Below are 19,213 nucleotides of genomic sequence, written 5' to 3' on the forward strand. Positions count from 1 at the left end.
CAGGATTTACTTTTCCGAGATCCTTCCCCAAAGAGACTTATCTGCAGTCGGCACTGCCGAGCTTGACTTAAAAATGTTAGTTACCTGTAAACCAATGTACAAATAATTCCGAAGGCTGCCCCGTCTTTCGCTTCCCGCCGTTTTTACCCGACGACGAGACCTTTCCGCTATCCTCGAAACTTTTCTTCCTCCGCTCGGCCTCGCACGTTACGGCCTGCACGCCCGGACCGATTTTTGCTCTCCCGGGTACTGTCAAGGCTGAAACTGGGCACTGAACTATATCGTATAATTTCTGCGAGAATAAATGAAGCCCGTATTTAAATTACCGGCAACAAGCTACAATGTAATGTAATGGAATAAATAAACGTTCTGGAATGTCCGAGCGCTTCTGTCCCATTTCCCGAGCACTGAAGCAACTGGAAACAGCTGGGCAGCAGCTAACAGACTGGCAATGTCTCTCGGATTTTTCACCAATTTGGAAGGCTTCGCCGCGGCCCACTCTGCCGGTCGAGGCTCAACGGCACTACTGCAGACTCTTCCGCTCCAGTGCCGAGTCGACTCGAGAATTTTGAAATAATCTGCTCTTCCTTCAGTACCGTGCAGCGAGAGTGACAATCTCTGCGTGTCCGGAAGTGGGCGACACCGGTTAATAAGGGTCGTATCGCGACACCTCGCGTGAAAATAATGCCGACATTCCTCACCCCGACTGCCGTTTCTGAGGATTCTGCAGCAGTCGCATATTTGTCTATTACGGCAGTCGAGTAATTTGGTAAAAAAAAAAAACAACTTGTACAAAAAGTTTCTAGACGATTTCTCAGTTTGATTTTTTAAAATTGTTTTGTAATGAGAATTATTTAGCAATTACTCTGTTCTGTAACTTGACGGCACAGGAAATCCCACCTATTTTTCGGGGACACAGGAGAACCCGCCTCCGATCCCGAATACGCGCGCACATCCGTCCTTCACTCGTGCGCTCGGTCGTTGCCCGGCACGCATTCGAAATGGAGCTCCCACCGAATGTTGCTGCCGAGTGCAAAGTTCCTGCAGTTATTTGATTTTCAAATGCAAAAAGCTTTAAACTCATCGAGATTTGTGAAAAATTGGCGAAAGTGTACAGACAGTCTGTACTCTGGAAACCACTGTACAGCGTACGGTGCACGGTGCGGGACTCGGGTACCTCGTACCACTCTTAGTGACTTCCTCGAAAATAGAGCGAGGGAAAAACAGCCTTCCGTAAGCCTCCGTATCGGCCCTAACTTCCCGCATGTCGTCTTCGTGGTCCTCGAACGGAGGAATCGTTCTGCGGTCAACCTCGAAACCACTCTTCTGAATTTGTGCAGTAGAGCCTCGCGGAAAGAGCGTCGTCTAGCCTCCGGAGATTCCCGTTCGAGTTCACGGAGTGGCTCTACGACGCTCGAACTTGCCGGACACAAATCCAGCAGTCCACCTCCGAACTGCTCCTACGTCTTCCTCGATCCGACCCGGTGCGGATCCCAGACACCCGAATGACGAGGAGGAGATCAGTGTTTAACGTCTCGTCAGGGACCGAACACGAGCTCGGACTGGGTGAGGGCAGCAGACGAGGAAATCCGCGTTGCCTTTTCACAGGAACCGTACCCACTTTTCCTTAAAGTGATTCTGGAAAATCGTGGAAAACCCAATATTGGACGGCCGGACACAGGTTCGAACAGTAGGCTCCCCGAATGTGAGTCCCGTGCGCTACCTCGGTCGGTTTGTTTTTTTGCGACACGGAGGGGGCACCACTGGCTGACTCTCTGCCTGCTAGAACAACAATAAACACTGACTGCTACTGAAGAAACTCAGAAGGGTAATTGAGAACAAGACAAGTGGAATGGCAAATGAAAGTGCAACTGTTCTCCACGAGTCGCCCACCGAACTGTCGGTCTCCGCCGAGTCTTCGGTCAGAATGTCGTACAGTCCAGCCTCGGCACACGGTGACTACCATCTGTTCCCCGAGTTGAAAGAATATCTGTCCGAATGGAGGCTTTGGTGTGATGACGAGGTGGAAGGTAAGGATCGCCCTTCTAGGTTTTAACCCTTTCGTGGTTGCTGCTGGGACACGTATGTCCCACTAATTTTGGGCCTTATTTAAAACACTGGGAAGCGAGTTGCATATTTCTGCTCAGTCCTGCCATCTGTTCGCAGCTCTTCTGAACTCTGAAAAAAATCGAGGCACTGAAATTCTCAGTCTATAGAAGGCTGTGACTGTTGCAGTGCGTTGTCGCGTGAGTTTCCGCACCGAAACTTCAATTTCTTCTGTCTCGAGACAGTTTTCGGTGTATTCTGACTACTAAAAATGTCCGAAGTAAGTATTTTTTCTATTTTCAATTTCTTAGATATTTACAAATGACAACTACACTTTCTAAAACATATTTTACTTCTAAAATATTTTTTTAGCATAGTTACAATTAGTGGGACACGTGTGTCCCAGTAACCATTGTGTGACCCTATAGTTCCTTTATGTTAGGATGTTGTAGGACTTATATTTCAGAGAAACAGCTTTTTTCTGTAACATTTTGTGCTAGTAAAAGTACGGTATGTGGTTTAGAACTAAGACACGTTATTGTTACTTTATTCAGAAGCTGCGAGGCAGCGAGATCCTGGATTTTTTATTTTCACTGCCAGATAATCCAGAAGGAACAGACATTGAAGCTGCTGCTGCTGCTGATGATGATGACGATCTAGAGGAGGTTTTTTCATCTCACGATCATTTGTCTACTCCAAGCACACCATTAGAAACACGGACACACAATTATATGGAACAGATTGTGAACAACGACGTGCAACTAGATTTGTCGATAGATGAAAACACCAGTGTTGCGAGTGAAAGTGGAGTGAATTTTGAGCAAGACGATGAAACTGGTGAATTTACAGATTCTCACTGGGATGATGATGTAACTCACTTTGAAGAACTAAATTTACCCTCAGTGTTCGACCCAAAACCGACAGTAAACTTTGCTTTGGCAGACAATGAACTAGCGTATTTTGAAAAATTATTTGACGATTCGATGATGCAACAGATCTGCTTTCAAACAAATTTGTATGCCAAACAGAAGAATAGTGCACAGTGGAGGGAACTCACAGTTCAGGAACTCAAAGCTTTTCTGGGTATGATCACAGTAATGGGTATTCATCAATTAGCTGAAGCAGCCCGTTACTGGAGCTCAGATCCATATCTAACTGTAAATGCAGTATCGAATGTTACGACACTTGCTCGCTATAAGAAAATAATAGAGAACCTTCACTGCAATGATAATTTGTTTCAGCCAGCAACAAATGACCCCGGTTATGACAAGTTGTACAAAATGAGGCCACTTATCACAGCCCCCCCCCCCCCAAAAAAACTGTTTGAAAGTATATCACTCTTCTACTTCATTTGCAGTTGATGAGTCAATGGTTACATTCCAAGGAAGAACAAGCCTGAAACAGTACATGCCCATGAAACCTGTAAAAAGAGGTTACAAAATTTGGTGTCTTGCTGATGCAAACACAGGTTTTATTTCAAATTTTGATGTCTACACAGGTAAATCTGCTGCCAGTAGAGGGGAATTCAAAGATTGCCAAATGTGTGAAAGAGTAGTGCTGGAACTCTGTAAACCATTTTTTAATTCCAATAGAACTGTAGTTTTTGATAATTTCTTATCAACATTTAGACTAATGAAGGAACTGAGAAAACAGGGGCTTTATAGCTGTGGTACCGTCAGAGTAAACAGAAAATGCCTACCTCCATTTTTGGCGAGTAAATTACCGAGTCTAAACCGTGGCGAGTTTACATTTGCTGTCAAATTTGGTGTTGCTGCTGTTAAGTGGCAAGATAGCAAAGCAGTCTGTCTCCTTTCCCCTGCACATAATCCTAAAGATGTTGTATTCATCAAAAGAAAATTGAAAGATGGATCCACAATCAGCATTTCACGTCCTGAAGTAGTACACGTTTATAATAGCACTACGGGTGGAGTAGATCGTTTTGACCAGCTACGAGAAAGGTATACGGTTGGCAGGCGAGCAGTAAAATGGTGGCACCGACTATTTTATTTTTTTGTTCACCTAGCCATCGTCAACTCTTGTGTACTATTTCGACTGCCGAGACGAAATGCAAACCGGCTCTCATTTCGAATGAGACGAGCGAGGCAGTTGATAAATGGATTTTAATCGAGAATGAAGAAGGGCCCATCACCTGTTTTCTGTTTTAGCAAAAGAGGTGTCACTGCAGTGCCACAGGAAGTAAGGCTTACGAATGTCGGGTCTCGTATTCCCGAGGAGCAGAAGACCTGGAGGCGGTGTAGGTTTTGCAGCACAAAAGACACTGGAAAACGAACAAAATATGTTTGTTCACCCTGTAATGTGCCACTTTGTATTTCACCTTGCTTTCCAAAATGTCACGCAATTTAAGGTATATTCACTAAGTAGTAAAATGTATTTTTGTTGGAAATAATAAAGCATACCACATGTTTGCATATTGGCAAAAATGAGTTACATTTAATTTCCAATACATTAATGTTAAATTCTGGTGCAAATAAGCCTCGTTCATAAATTTTACACTAATTTGTAGTAACTTCATTGTGAGGAAAATCGGTTCCAGAAATGATCAGTGGGACGTATGCATACCAATTTCTTTTTTTTTTTTACAACAGGGTTTAAGTTAAAAATTATTCGAAGGCATATTTGTAATTCTGGCCCAAATAAGACACTTTAACAGCTGAGGTACCTTAATAAATTCTAAAAAATGAGTAAAAACCATGAAACAGTTAAGCTTAAATACTTTGATAATGAGAGAAGATAAAAATTAGTCACGAAAGATTATGTATTTAAGGAAGACCATTGACACAATTTGAAACAGCAATTTCTTTCATCCCAAGTCTCAATTAGTGAAGATTTTGATAGATGCAAAGTGTCACTACTACATGAATGGAAGTCAAATTGGTCCACAGCCATTACACAACTGAGACAAATCAAAATAGCTCATCAACTAATTGTTTTTCGAATACTAAAGTCATACAAAATTAGCAACTGCAAAAATTCAATGGCAGTTTCATAACACTAAATACGAAGTACCCGAAAATGGCAGTAGCCCCATGTGTGAGAGTTTTGCACGTATAAGTGTGTGTGTTTATGTGTGTGTGTGTGTGTGTGTGTGTGTGTGTGTGTGTGTGTGTGTGTGTGAGAGAGAGAGAGAGAGAGAGAGAGAGAGAGAGAGAGAGAGAGAGAGAGAGAGAGAGAGAGAGAGAGATATGTGGCTACCTGCTGCTCAATGCCTCTGCTATGTGGTGGATGCCAATCTACCTTATTTCACTGTTGTTAAAATCTAGCTTTATTGCACAATGATGTTTAGCTGTATCTTTTTTCCCCCACAGTAACGTCTATTATCTCCTAGGTAGACATATGGTAATAGTACTACAGCAGTAAACAGACTAAAATTAAACTTCTGTAACTACAAAATTGTAAACAGCAGTGTGTAAACTATTAACTTAACCAATACGAGCAGAAAGTTCAATAATGAAACGTCAGTTAAACGCGACAGTCACCAGTGCCGGGGCCGCTCAAGAGGAGGGAGCCGACAGACGGCGAACGGACGTGTCCTGTCGCCTGTAGACGCCCCACCGGGTGTACTACAGTGGTAGAGTCTGCGCTACCGTGTCTTCGTAAGCTGCACCCCACCGTCTTCTCCGTTTTGTGACACCTCGGGTAAGTCACGCGAGGGGGCTCGGAGGATGCTTTCTGTACTAGTGTCGTTCCACGAGAGAGACCGAGTGTACGGAAGCGGAAAATAATTAGGTTTCACAATGGCCGGACAAAGGGAAAGCAGACTCACATCATAAATAGGAACATAAACAGACGCAACAGTTTTCATTTAAAACCTCTTCTTAACAGTGAAAAACTCACACTACTTTAGGAGAAAAAAATACAGTTCCTTAACATTATTTCATACTTAGAAAGAAAAGAAAACAAAGGATAAGGTGTGAAAAGGTGCTATGCAATCTCTTCTGAGCACTGTTTGACGCATTTGTATATATGTGTGTGTGTGTGTGTGTGTGTGTGTGTGTGTGTGTGTGTGTGTGAGTGAGTGAGGGATGGTCAGAAACTTGGGTTACAGTGCCTGCAGTGAAACTGTACATTTCACTCTGTACCACCAGTACCGGCTGCCAGTAAAAAACCCCACCCTCGTGTGCTCGGCCGCACTGTCGCACGGTGCCCCGCCTCCTCGTCCGTTCGGAGTGAGTCGCCGGCCTCCTCGCTTTCCGCTCGAGTGACCGTCCCGTCGACACTATTGCGTGACGTGCCGATTAGACATTACAGTCTCTCTGTAAACTTCTACAGGCCGTCAGTGAATTTCAGCTCCACTTACACGTTTCGCCTACAAAAACTGAACGACCGAGCAAATTTCTTTGCGGGACCGGTTTTCCGTACGAATCGGTATTTGTGTTTGCCCGTGACTACTTCTGTAGGTTCCGGCTGACAAACTCGGCGCAGTTGTCAACTGCACGTATCAGAAATACTGCCTATTAGTAACTTCCCCGTAACAGGTACTACACAAACATTGATCTAGTGACCTCAGTTTCTGGTCACCCCTCACATTTTATCGGACAAATAAAGTTCAATAATGTGATAGAAGACATTCCGAGACACGACGGGACCGCCAATTTAGTATCGGAGGGAAGTGTGCGAGGTAAGAATTGTAGAGGGAGACCGAGAGATGAATACAGTAAGTAGATTTGGAAGGATGTCGATTCCAATTGCTATTCGAAGAGAAGGAGGCTCGCATACGACAGAGTAGCACGGAGAGCTCCGTCGAACCAGTCTTCGGGCTGAAGACGACGACAACGTCGATGCTTTTGTGGTGTCACACGGCTTAGGCCTGTCCGACCAGCCATTAAATTGACCGAGACTTGTACAAATAATTGTAAGAACAGTTATTATTATTACGTTCTTGGGTTTTCAGAAATACTGTGGGCAGAAAGTTTATTTATGTCGCAGATAACGTGGAAGACGTCGCCCGACAATCACCACGAAAGTTCGACGTAGCGGCAAGTGGGCGAGGAACAAAACGAATGCCGCAAACTGCCGCGAGCCGCGGAAGAGCCCGGGCCGCGAGGGCGTCCAGCTTCCTAGGTCATTGTCGGACGACGTCAGAGGAAGAGGTATTCTGCTTTCTCTCTGTAAACAGATCGATCGAGTCTCGAAAGGTTCGTGTAAAACGTATAGGCGGGTGACACATTAGGTGGGACCCGATGCTGTAATACTTCCACAGTTGTTAAAAAGTTGTTAAACGGCAAAACCAACAGTCCATCATTCATATAGATAAAAAGTAGTAAAGATATAGGAAAGGAAGAGTAGCGGCGTCAGAACGAAAAGTGATACATCACTCAGCAACGAAGAAGGACGTAGACTGCGGACGTTACGTGGTGAAAACAAATCAACTGATAAAATAGTAAGTCTGTAATTAAGCATAAAGCCACGCAGCAGTGTAACTGATCAGCAGAAGCCATTTGTGGGGCTGTGGACGTGCAGATGGGGTGGTAGCGTAGGGCAGTGTCCGGGTCGACGAGGTTACTGCGGTAGGACGGGTGTTCGTGTGTAGTGGTGCTCTGAGACGGGAATAGGATGTTCGGTGTTACTCATTACTTTGGACGTGTCACGCGTAAAACTAAGTCTGCCTCACAGACAGACGAAACAATTCGACGGTTTAATACGCGGGCCAGCACAACTTTCTTGCGGTTTCTGTCAAATATTCGGCACCCGGTCAGTCATCTCGAGGAACAGAGTGTGCCTCCGAGGTGGGGCGACGACAGAAACAACTCTGCGAGAGAGAGCGCCGGCGCGTGCTCCGAGGACCGTCACCCCGAGCGGAAGCAGGTGGGGAAGCACACGAATGTTTCAAAATATACTCGTGAGACGCAGTGCCGGTGGTCGACACCGAACGGTAGCGGCGTCCCGCGAACGGAGGAGCTGTGGATCGGGGGTGCCCGCCTCACGGAGAGTCGTTCCCGTAGCACGAGTCGGGTGAGGGATCGGGGCGTGCCGGAAACTGAAAATCTAAGTACTTCCGACAGGAGACGTTTAATTCGACGGGGAGGCAGTGATTACGGGGCTGAGGCACTATTTGAGGAACAGGAGGTGGCATTGGCTTTTATCTAGGGATACAGATAATTTTCGAAAATTATGCAGACGGAGCAGAGGTTCGTTCGGACGGGGGTGCCAGCTGCAGAGCCCGTCAGAGGTGGGGCCACCTGCAGCGCGGCCACATACTGCCAATTTTGCTGCCGAATGTCTCGCAAAAATCCACGTGAAGTGCATCCCTCACCATCCCTATAGTCCGGATTTAGCCCCGTGTGACTTTTTTCCATTCCCTAACAAGAGACGCCTTCGTGGGAGGCATTATCAGTAATGAGAAGCAGTGGTGAAGGCTGCGGAGGCGATTTTGAAGGACCTTGTAGCGGGAGTTTGAATTTCGCCGCACTAAACTCGTTCCGTCAGATATAAATTATACCGTCGCAGCTGTATGGGGGCTCGACGGCAGAGAAAATATATAAGAAAATAAAGGTACTAGAATTGTGACTCTTTTTGTTTTTCTACCCGCTTTTGTATTTGAGAGCAGAAGATTAACTTACTTGGTCGTGGTCGGATTAAGACGAAAAAACTCATTAATGTGCAGACATATTGGTGAAGTTGGTATGAAATACGGAGGATGGAAGTAGCAACGCAAAATAAATTGCATTCAATACCAAGATGGTTTTGATTTGTATAAATTAGTGATTCCTGGAGGATTGCAAAATTTCAGGGCAGCTACGGCTTTTCATGCAGAAATGAAACAGGAAATATTTGGAGAACAAGACCTGGACACCATGCGAGAGAAGACGTGTTAACACGGTAAAGAATGAACTCTTATCCACGGCATTTCCCCCTGTTAATCACATTTTGTTATTCTCTGTTCTCTTTCAAATAATTTTTGTAGTGGAAACTGGTTTCACTTTTGCTCAGAAATGCCACAAGGACCACCCCAACAATAGCTTTTCCAAATCACAAAGTCCGATAACTTTTCTGTAATACAAAGTCCGACTTGCATTTCACTCTTTCCCTTTTTCATGCTCATTAATGACTTTAAAACCCCCTTTTTTATTCAGAATTTCTTCCCACATTTTCAACCTTTTCTTTTCTTCTTTTTTTCTTTTTTATTAACCACTACACACCCGACTCGTGCCACTTAGTACCTAGTACCGGACCCGAGCAAAGTGACGTAAGGTCGATGTCACGCCGCGTGCGGGGGGGATTCGGACGGCCCCGCCGCCCCCGCTCCCTCCCTCTGGGACTGCGGCACTTACTTGAGGCAGTGCTGGAAGGTGGCGCTGCACACCACGAGGCGGCGCGTGTTGAACTCGACCGTGTAGGGGCCGGGAACGCGGCGCGGCGGCGGCCGCATGAAGGGCGGCGCGGGGGCGTCGCAGCACAGGCTGACGGCCGCCTCGGGCCACGCGATGTGCACGCCGAACTCGTTGTCCCGCAGCACGTGCACGCAGTGCAGCTGCGGCATGTTGCTCGCGATGGACGCCACCTCGTCCCGGCTCGACTTCTTGCGCGTGAAGTACTCCTTGTGGCGCCAGACGGCCGTGTGGCGCGCCAGCAGGTCTCGCCAGCGCTCGCAGACGGTGGCGGCGCGGGCCACGTCCGCCAGGGGCAGGTAGGAGAACACCTCCAGCAGCACCTCGGCCGGCAGGCTGTCCACCGTGGGGGGGGCGGCGGGGGCCGCAGCAGCGGCGGCGGCGGCGGCAGCAGCGGCCTGCGCCATCGTGCGTCTGCGAACCGAGACGGGGCACGTCGACATCGGGGAGGGAAAGTTGAAGAATTGTGTCACGTCACGAGCACGGAAACGTGTGACGTACACAGTGAGAGGGATATAAGGACAGTGGTGGCACGAGGACTAAAACGTGTTACTTACTAAAAAAGAGTTCTGAACTACCAAATGTTAGCCTCGATCTGAGAAAGAAATTTCTGAGAATGTACGTCTCGAGCACAGAACTGCGTAGAAATAAATCGCAAACTGTGAGAAAAGTGCAGAATAAGAGAACTGGAGCATCTGAGACGAGGTGTTAAAGATGAATGACAGAAATTAATGATAAGGAAAGATGTCATCTGAAATGGTGAGGAAAGGAATAGATGGAAAACACTGATCAAAAGAACTGACACGACAGAGGGACGTGTATAGAGTTATCGGGGGATAACATCTGAGGAACTGTAGAGGGAAAAACTGGCAGAGAGAGACAGATGTCAGAATATATCTGACAAACAATGGAGGGTGCCGAGTGCCAGTGCTAAACGGAGGTGAGGAAGTGCGCACAGCTGAGCAGAAAGTGGCGAATCGGATGAAGCGCGGCACGAAGAAATCACACGGCTCTAGAAACGATAGGCTGTGACACTGTGCTCTTAAACACGTGTTACAATGCTTACTGTGGAAGCAAACTTAACGAGTGACGACCCTTAAGAATTATGAGGTCTGTTGCTGTAGTTTTGGCTGAAAAAATTGTTGTATGGATGAGGGAGCTTCAAAACTAATAAACATTCATTAAAATGACACTAATAGTCATGGCATAAAATAGTACTTAATAACAGACTCAATAAAAAGGTACAAGGGCTCCCCCCCCCCCCCCACACACACACACACTATTTGGTGATTTTATATGATCATGAGAGAAAATATTGTAAATGCAAGTCAGAGAGTTACCACACAAAACTACGAACACGACGACTCAGATAGCAGTTACGAGCAGGACAGAAATGCCAGTGTAGAAAATTTCAAATGATGCACTGCGGTACAATACTGTAAGAAATTACCTTTTTTTCTGGGAATTGGGGAAAAGAAGAAAAAGTGATAAAGCAGGATACACCACGTAAACGTGAAGCATCTTCCGACAAGCAGAGAAATCTCAGCCACTCAACTTGCAAAGTCTGCGACCACTCTTTCCTTCTTTCCACCGCTCTCTTCACTTTCTGACGAATTTCATATCTGTTACTTTCGATGTATCTTTTGCCTCCTTTGTTGATATACCCCTAGGTTCTTTCCTTTCAGTATATCAGTTAAATCCCTAAAAGACTCGTTCACTAAACATTGTGCTCTCTTTTTTTTTTTTTAAAAAAAAAAATGTTTAGTTTTTGCAATTCTTTTTCTCATTTCTGTGCTACACCTATTCTCTTGTGTCATCACGAAACCTACAATCATCATTTATTAACTATTTTATTTTAAGAAGCTCTCTGTGAAAAAAAAAGGTACACAATAGAAATCAGGGGCGACCACTGCCCTTACCGACTATTCGAGCTCGGCATACTTCGGTTGCAGAAACAGGTAGTGTCCTCCATAAAAAGGGAGTGTGTCGTCGGTCCATTTCTGATGCCTACGCGGACGAGGTGCGGTGGGCATCGGCGAGGAGTCCGACAAAATCGGTGCATACAGCAGCCGGTGTGTCAGAAATGAGAAGTTCGACTGTAAACAGTGCCTCGCAGAAGAGGCTACGACTGTGTCCCTATGAGGTGCAGCTGCTTCCGGCACGAACAGTTTGCAGAGGATGTGCTAGGCGAGAATGACGCAAACAGTGCCTTTACACAAAAAAAAAAAAAAGGAGTCGTTTCTCAGACGAGGCAACGTTTCGTGTCTCCGTCAAACTGAATCGTCGTAACATTTGTACATGGGCTTCCCAGCATACTCCCATTACAAGTGAAATGGGAAGAGACGGGCCTGTAGTCAACATTTGGTGCGGGCTGCTGCACAGCTGCAGCACCGGTCAATTTTATTTTGTCTGCCGTCAGTGGCAGTGTTTACCTGGACACGTGACGAGAGTTTGCCACGCCAAGACTGGAACACCTGCAACCCGATGTCATATTCCGGCAGGATGGGACACCGACCCACTGGTCACTAAATGCCTGTCAATTTCCAAACGGTAAATTCCCAGATACGTGGATCGGACGAGACAGTCCAATACCGCGGTCACCACGATTCCCCGACGTCACACCACTAGATTTCTTCCTGTAGGGTTTTTAAAGCATCTGTTGTACCGAACCGAGGTTACAGACCTACAGGACTTGAAGGCACGCGTCCACAATGCATCTGAACGTGTCACCGTGGAGATCTAGAATTGTGCACCGAGAGGGACGGAATTCAGTGCCACCAAGGGTGCAGACACTGATGTATATGGATGAGAAAAGAAACTTTACTATTTATCTTATTACATGCTGAAAACCATTTGTTAATATCAAGTATATTTTTAAAGCTATTATAGTCTTATACTATTTTGTACAGAAAACCGTGGAATCCAAGACAATCATTATTAGGTGTTAAGTTGGTAATTTATTCCACATAAAACCAGAGTAACAGAAACTTATGTAATTGATATTTTAATTACAAGCTCACAAAAAGTACTGTAAAAAGATATAATAATTTCACGCATTGTCAAAATCTGTTCAGTTCCTAAAAAAAACCATTTAATGAGCATATAGCAATATTACTTGAACTGATGATAATATTATGTGCAAAAAACGATTTGTAATTAAGAAGAAAATCAATATTTTATATTTTGCATTTATACGCATACGAGCTGCAGAGGCAGGTATTTTTATAGTTTGTGGAAATTTTTAGAAAACCCAGCGCCCATAAATTATGCTCATGTCACGAAGGCAGATTTACACCCTGGCATCTACGTAGAGGACTACCGGAGATGAAACGAATATTCCAGTACGCTAAAATTACTTACAGTCACAAATACTTGTCCGGAGGTTTGTTACTGGTCGTATTTAAAGTATAAATATTTGTGCTCAATTAGCAGGCAGTACCTCACGAAGTTACATACACAATTTCTACGGATCCTGTGGAAAGGTCATTTAAAGATTCAGTTTTGCGGCTACGTATGCATTATACAGGGTGTTCAGAAACTCTGTGTGGAGTTACAGGTGGCTATACGAATCTGAACACGTTCCATTTTTCTGATCGTGGCGCACTTCTCACATATAAAGTTGTTTCAGGTACTGAATCAAAAAGTGCACCGGGTGATAGCAATACAGTACAGATTTTGCTGCTCCCAAAAGTAAAAAGTCTGAATGAATATCACTGTTCACTATTTGTTCAAAAAATTAATGTCCGACAATGCATCATACGGATATCGCTACAACCACTCCAGTGTTTTGATAGTGCAACAACACTTCTCCATTGACAGTAACTGTGTATTTTGTGGGTTAAAGTGACCAGAGAGATTGAGCAGGGCTGCATCTGTACAGTAGGTGACACCAAGAACATTGCATTCCTTTCAACAAGAGATATAAACCGATTGTAGTAACATCCAGAATGAGATTTTCACTCTGCAGCGGAGTGTGCGCTGATATGAAACTTCCTGGCAGATTAAAACTGTGTGCCCGATCGAGACTCGAACTGGGGACCTTTGCCTTTCAGGTCCCGAGTTCAAGTCTCGGTCGGGCACACAGTTTTAATCTGCCAGATTGTAGTAACATATTTGTTTTCCACGATCCGCATCTTTCAATTTATGTTTGTCTCGGCACTTTACGTGCAGTTGTGAGCCCGATATCTTTTCTCGTAACCGATGGCGCAGAAATCAGAAATAGCCAACAACTTCTCTTCATTTAGTTTGGGGAGGGGGGTATTCACATCTGTTTGGCATTTAACACTGAGCCCGTCTCTCAAAATTTCTCAGTAAGTTGACAAACCGCATTACTATGAGGTCCAGCTGTTCTTAGGAATTTTTGGGCAAATGCCCCCTGCACTAGATCTGTGTATTTACTGCATTGTCGAACATGTGTCAGACGAGAGAACTGTGTCCCTCAGATGAAAGCACCGTAATGTAAGAATGAATAAAAGGATATCACATATCTATGAAAAAAACAGTTCTGCCAATTTCTTTTGAAGTTCCAATGTAATCTACATTTATATTCTCTAGTCAATAGCACAGCAACTTTCCAAACACTCTGTAATTTTGCTTGATTTCATTACGGATTCTCAGTGAAACATTACGTAGGGAACTGTTTCACTAATTACTCACTTTGTTCCAAAAGAAGATTCAGTCAAGAAAAGTAATAAATTACAAGGCACAATTGCAGGCCAACACCTCCTCTCTCGGCACGCGCAATCGTCCCCATCGTGGAACCTTCCCCCCCCCCGCACCCACCCTCTGCCACTCGAGCCCCGGTGGTGGTACGGTTATTTTGTGTTGACAGGTTACTTATTTTTGATATGGTAACAAAGCTGAAGCAAAGATAAACGGAAAATGAAAAGCTCGACTTTAAAAATTGAACTGACCGAGGCTTGTTATTATTCAAAACTTAAGTGGTCTTCTGACCTGCCTTATTTGTCACGAAAAATTAGTCCAAAACAAGAAATAAAATTTGGGAGATGTATTAAACAGGGTATCAGCAATGTGAGGAAGAACGGAACTGAAGAACTTCAGCAGGGTCAAGAAAAATCAAATTATGTATTTAATTACTGAACACAATCTTCTAAGAGTGCCAATATTGCAAGTCTCGTGGTTAATCCGGCGATCACTGAGATAGGAAACCTGTATACAGATGTCTAATACGTGCTTCTGAAGAGCTATTTTGGGATTATAGGAATAATACAGATATTCTAAACAACATTAAAGAGTTATCACTGTCTGCTAAAGCAGTGCAAGAACAGTCAAAATGTCTTAAAATATGACCAACCGAGATGTTGCAGATCTTAAACGGACTTCAGGTTTATCAAAAGCCGTCAGTGGGTGTCGTGAGATAAACGATGCAGCACATTTCACTTTTCGGACAGTTTATATCTTCTGCAGGTTCTGAAGCAGAATGTCCAGCACGATTGCCACTCACAAATCAAACACACGGAAAAGTTACAGCACATACACTGAATAGCAGTGCATCGAAAAATACAATATTCCAATCGCGAGGTACTTACATATCGCGAGGTACTTACATCGTTCGCTAAGAAGCACTTTGTATGCAGAAAATTCTAGAAGAAATTTGCGAAGTTAGGGAATTGGTGATTGAGATTACGAACTCCATTTTAAATAAAGCTCTCAATTGTCACCAGTATAACAAATTTTTAGGTGAGACGGGGAGTGAGTATGTACATCTTCTGCCGCCCAACGAGGCGAGTAGGTTACTGAGAAATTAAAGCAATTCTCCTCTAGAACAGTGTTCACTATGCGAAACTAACAAACACTCAGTGCATCCAGACATTTTAACTCACTGTGGACATTACGTCTTGTAACATTACGAGTCAAGATAGCTGTAACGGAAATTGAATAGCGTAAAGTTATCGTTAAAAACGCATGCAGCGCGATTTGTTACGATTTGGTCGGTCATAATAACAGTAACATGCTTTTGAATACAATTAAAATATAACGGCGATGCCTGTTTAGTGTTATTGGAAATAATATGTAGTAAATTTATGAGTACGGTAGCCGATCCTATAAGAAGAGTTAAAATTGGGCATATTAAGGTGTTTTGCTTTATATCAACTAAGACGATAATACAGCGTCTTTTTTTCCGTTTACTCTTAGGGGGGAAAAAAAACAAAAAAAAACAAGTAAACAAGTGCTAATTATGCGTTGTGAAAAATATAGGGGCGAATTTTAAATAGCTACGGTGTATAATCAGACTAACAAATGGACATTCAGTTACGCGAAGTAGCGGACAGCGAAGTGTGGTAATTAAATTGAGTACACCTACAGGGCGGTCAATTCCGTCTCACGAGGGACGCGGTATAGAGACCGTTTCTCCCCCCCCCCCCCCTATTATTATATCGCGGAGAGCGGGCTTCAATTTATAAAAAGGAGAAAAGCTATATCATTATCATTAACAAACAACCAAAACTGTTCCTCAAAGGGTTTCGGTGAATGAGTGGTGAATGCGAAATGAAACTGTGAACGAAGTTATGATAAATAAAGCAGAAGAGACAAGACAGTTTGGTCGTATCTGTTATTATTCCATAAACTGTAGCATTTCTTCTCGTTGTACGAAGCCTTTATAGACGATCGTTATGACAATTTGCTTTGAAGGGATCTCGTTACGAGTTAAGTTTTGGGGACCTGGTCAAGAGGGGATAGTTCGTAGATCTTAACTACTGCAGCTATTCTGGAATCAGGTGCTACCGTGACCGTTGTGTGTCGTCAGTGACTTAAGGTCATCATATCTCATGCTGTAAGATCGACGCGCCTTTCCTCTTGGTATAACGGTGTCTCACGGTAACCACGACAACGCCGACGGCGAAGGAAGACACGGTAGAAGTGGCGCCCAGTGTGGGGCTCGATCGAGGAGGATTGCTGCATCGAGTCGAGTGTCATCCGGATTCACGAACCCTAGAGTTGGAAAATATTGTAGCAGCCAGTGAGTCTGTCCAATGAAAGAGGTATTCTTCAATAATCACTAAAAGTGAGCGATACTACGAGGTATGTTTAAAATAACTGTATAATAATAATAAAAAAAAAGGAAGTTGAGACTTGTGCTTTGGTAGATAAATATATATAAATACATAGTGAAAATAAGTGTATGTCTTGGTAGTGAATTGTTGTTGTTGTGGTCTTCAGTCCTGAGACTGGTTTGATGCAGCTCTCCATGCTACTCTATCCGGTGCAAACTTCTTCATCTCCCAGTACCTACCGCAACCTACATCCTTCTGAATCTGCTCAGTATATCCATCTCTTGGTCTCCCTCTACGATTTTTACCCTTCACGCTGCCCTCCAATACTAATTTGGTGATCCCTTGATGCCTCAGAACATGTCCTACCAACCGATCCCTTCTTCTAGTCAAGTTGTGCCACAAACTCCTCTTCTCCCCAATCCTATTCAATACTTCCTCATTAGTTATCTCATCTACCCATCTAATCTTCAGCATTATTCTGTAGCACCACATTTCGAAAGCTTCTATTCTCTTCTTGTCCAAACTATTTATCGTCTATGTTTCACTTCCATACATGGCTACACTCCATACAAATACTTTCAGAAACGACTTCCTGACACTTAAATCTATACTCAATGTTAACAAATTTCTCTTCTTCAGAAACGCTTTCCTTCCCATTGCCAGTCTACATGTTATATCCTCTCTACTTCCACCATCATCAGTTATTTTGCTCCCCAAATAGCAAAACTCCTTTACTACTTTAAGTTTCTCATTTCCTAATCTAATTCCCTCAGCATCACCCGACTTAATTTGACTACATTCTTTTATCCTCGTTTTGTTTTTGTTGATGTTCATCTTATACCCTCCTTTCAAGATACTGTCCATTCCATTCAACTGATCTTCCAAGTCCTTTGCTGTCTCTGACAGAATTACAATGTCATCGGCAAACCTCAAAGTTTTTATTTCTTCTCCATGGATTTTAATACCTACTCCGAATTTTTCTTTTGTTTCCTTTACTGCTCATTCAATACACAGATTGAACAACATCTGGGAGATGCTGCAACCCTGTCTTACTCCCTTCCCAACCACTGCTTCCCTTTCATGTCCCTCGACTCTTACAACTGCCATCTGGTTTCTGCACAAATTGTAAATAGCCTTTCGCTCCCTGTATTTTACCCCTCCCACCTTTAGAATTTGAAAGAGAGTATTCCAGTCAACATTGTCAAAAGCTTTCTCTAAGTCTACAAATGCTAGAAACGTACGTTTGCCTTTCCTTAATCTTTCTTCTAAGATAAGTCGTAAGGTCAGTATTGCCTCACGTGTTCCAGTGTTTCTACGGAATCCAAACTGATCTTCCCCGAGGTTGGCTTCTACTAGTTTTTCCATTCATCTGTAAAGAATTCGTGTTAGTATTTTGCAGCTGTGACTTATTAAACTGATAGTTCGGTAATTTTCACATCTGTCAACACCTGCTTTTTTGGGATTGGAATTATTATATTCTTCTTGAAGTCTGAGGGTATTTCGCCTGTTTCATACATCTTGCTCACCAGATGGTAGAGTTTTGTCAGGATTGGCTCTCCCAGGGCCATCAGTAGTTCCAATGGAATGTTGTCTACTCCGGGGGCCTTGTTTCGACTCAGGTCTTTCCGTGCTCTGTCAAACTCTTCACGCAGTACCGTATCTCCCATTTCATCTTCATCTACATCCTCTTCCATTTCCATAATATTGTCCTCAAGTACATCGCCCTTGTATAGACCCTCTATATACTCCTTCCACCTTTCTGGTTTCCCTTCTTTGCTTAGAACTGGATTTCCATCTGAGCTCTTGATATTCATACAAGTGGTTCTCTTATCTCCAAAGGTCTCTAATTTTCCTGTAGGCAGTATCGATCTTATCCCTAGTGAGATAAGCCTCTACATCCTTACATTTGTCCTCTAGCCATCCCTGCTTAGCCATTTTGCACTTCCTGTCGATCTCATTTTTGAGACGTTTGTATTCCTTTTCGCCTGCTTCATTTACTGGATTTTTATATTTTCTCCTTTCATCAATTAAATTCAATATTTCTTCTGTTAGCCAAGGATTTCTACTAGCCCTCGTCTTTTTACCTACTTGATCCTCTGCTGCCTTCACTACTTCATCCCTCAAAGCTACCCATTCTTCTTCTACTGTATTTCTTTCCCCCATTCCTGTCAATTGTTCCCTTATGCTCTCCCTGAAACTCTGTACAACCTCTGGTTCTTTCAGTTTATCCAGGTCCCATCTCCTTAAATTCCCACCTTTTTGCAGTTTCTTCAGTTTTAATCTACAGGTCATAACCAACAGATTCTGGTCAGAGTCCACATCTGACCCTGGAAATGTCTTACAATTTAAAACCTGGTTTATAAATCTCTGTCTTACCATTATATAATCTATCAGATACCTTCTAGTATCTCTAGGATTCTTCCATGTATACAACCTTCTTTCATGATTCTTAAACCGACTGTTAGCTATGATTATGTTGTGCTCTGTGCAAAATTCTACCAGGCGGCTTCCTCTTTCGTTTCTTACCCCCGGTCCATATTCACCTACTACTTTTCCTTCTCTTCCTTTTCCTACTACCGAATTCCATTCACCCATGACTATTAAATTTTCGTCTCCCTTCACTACCTGAATAATTTCTTTTATCTCATCATACATTTCATCAATTTCTTCGTCATCTGCGGAGCTAGTTGGCATATAAACTTGTACTACTGTGGTAGGCGTGGGCTTTGTGTCTATCTTGGCCACAATAATGCGTTCACTATGCTGTTTGTAGTAGCTTACCCGCATTCCTATTTTCCTATT

The sequence above is a fragment of the Schistocerca piceifrons genome, chromosome 11 (assembly GCF_021461385.2).
Source record: "Schistocerca piceifrons isolate TAMUIC-IGC-003096 chromosome 11, iqSchPice1.1, whole genome shotgun sequence".
Taxonomy (NCBI): domain Eukaryota; kingdom Metazoa; phylum Arthropoda; class Insecta; order Orthoptera; family Acrididae; genus Schistocerca; species Schistocerca piceifrons.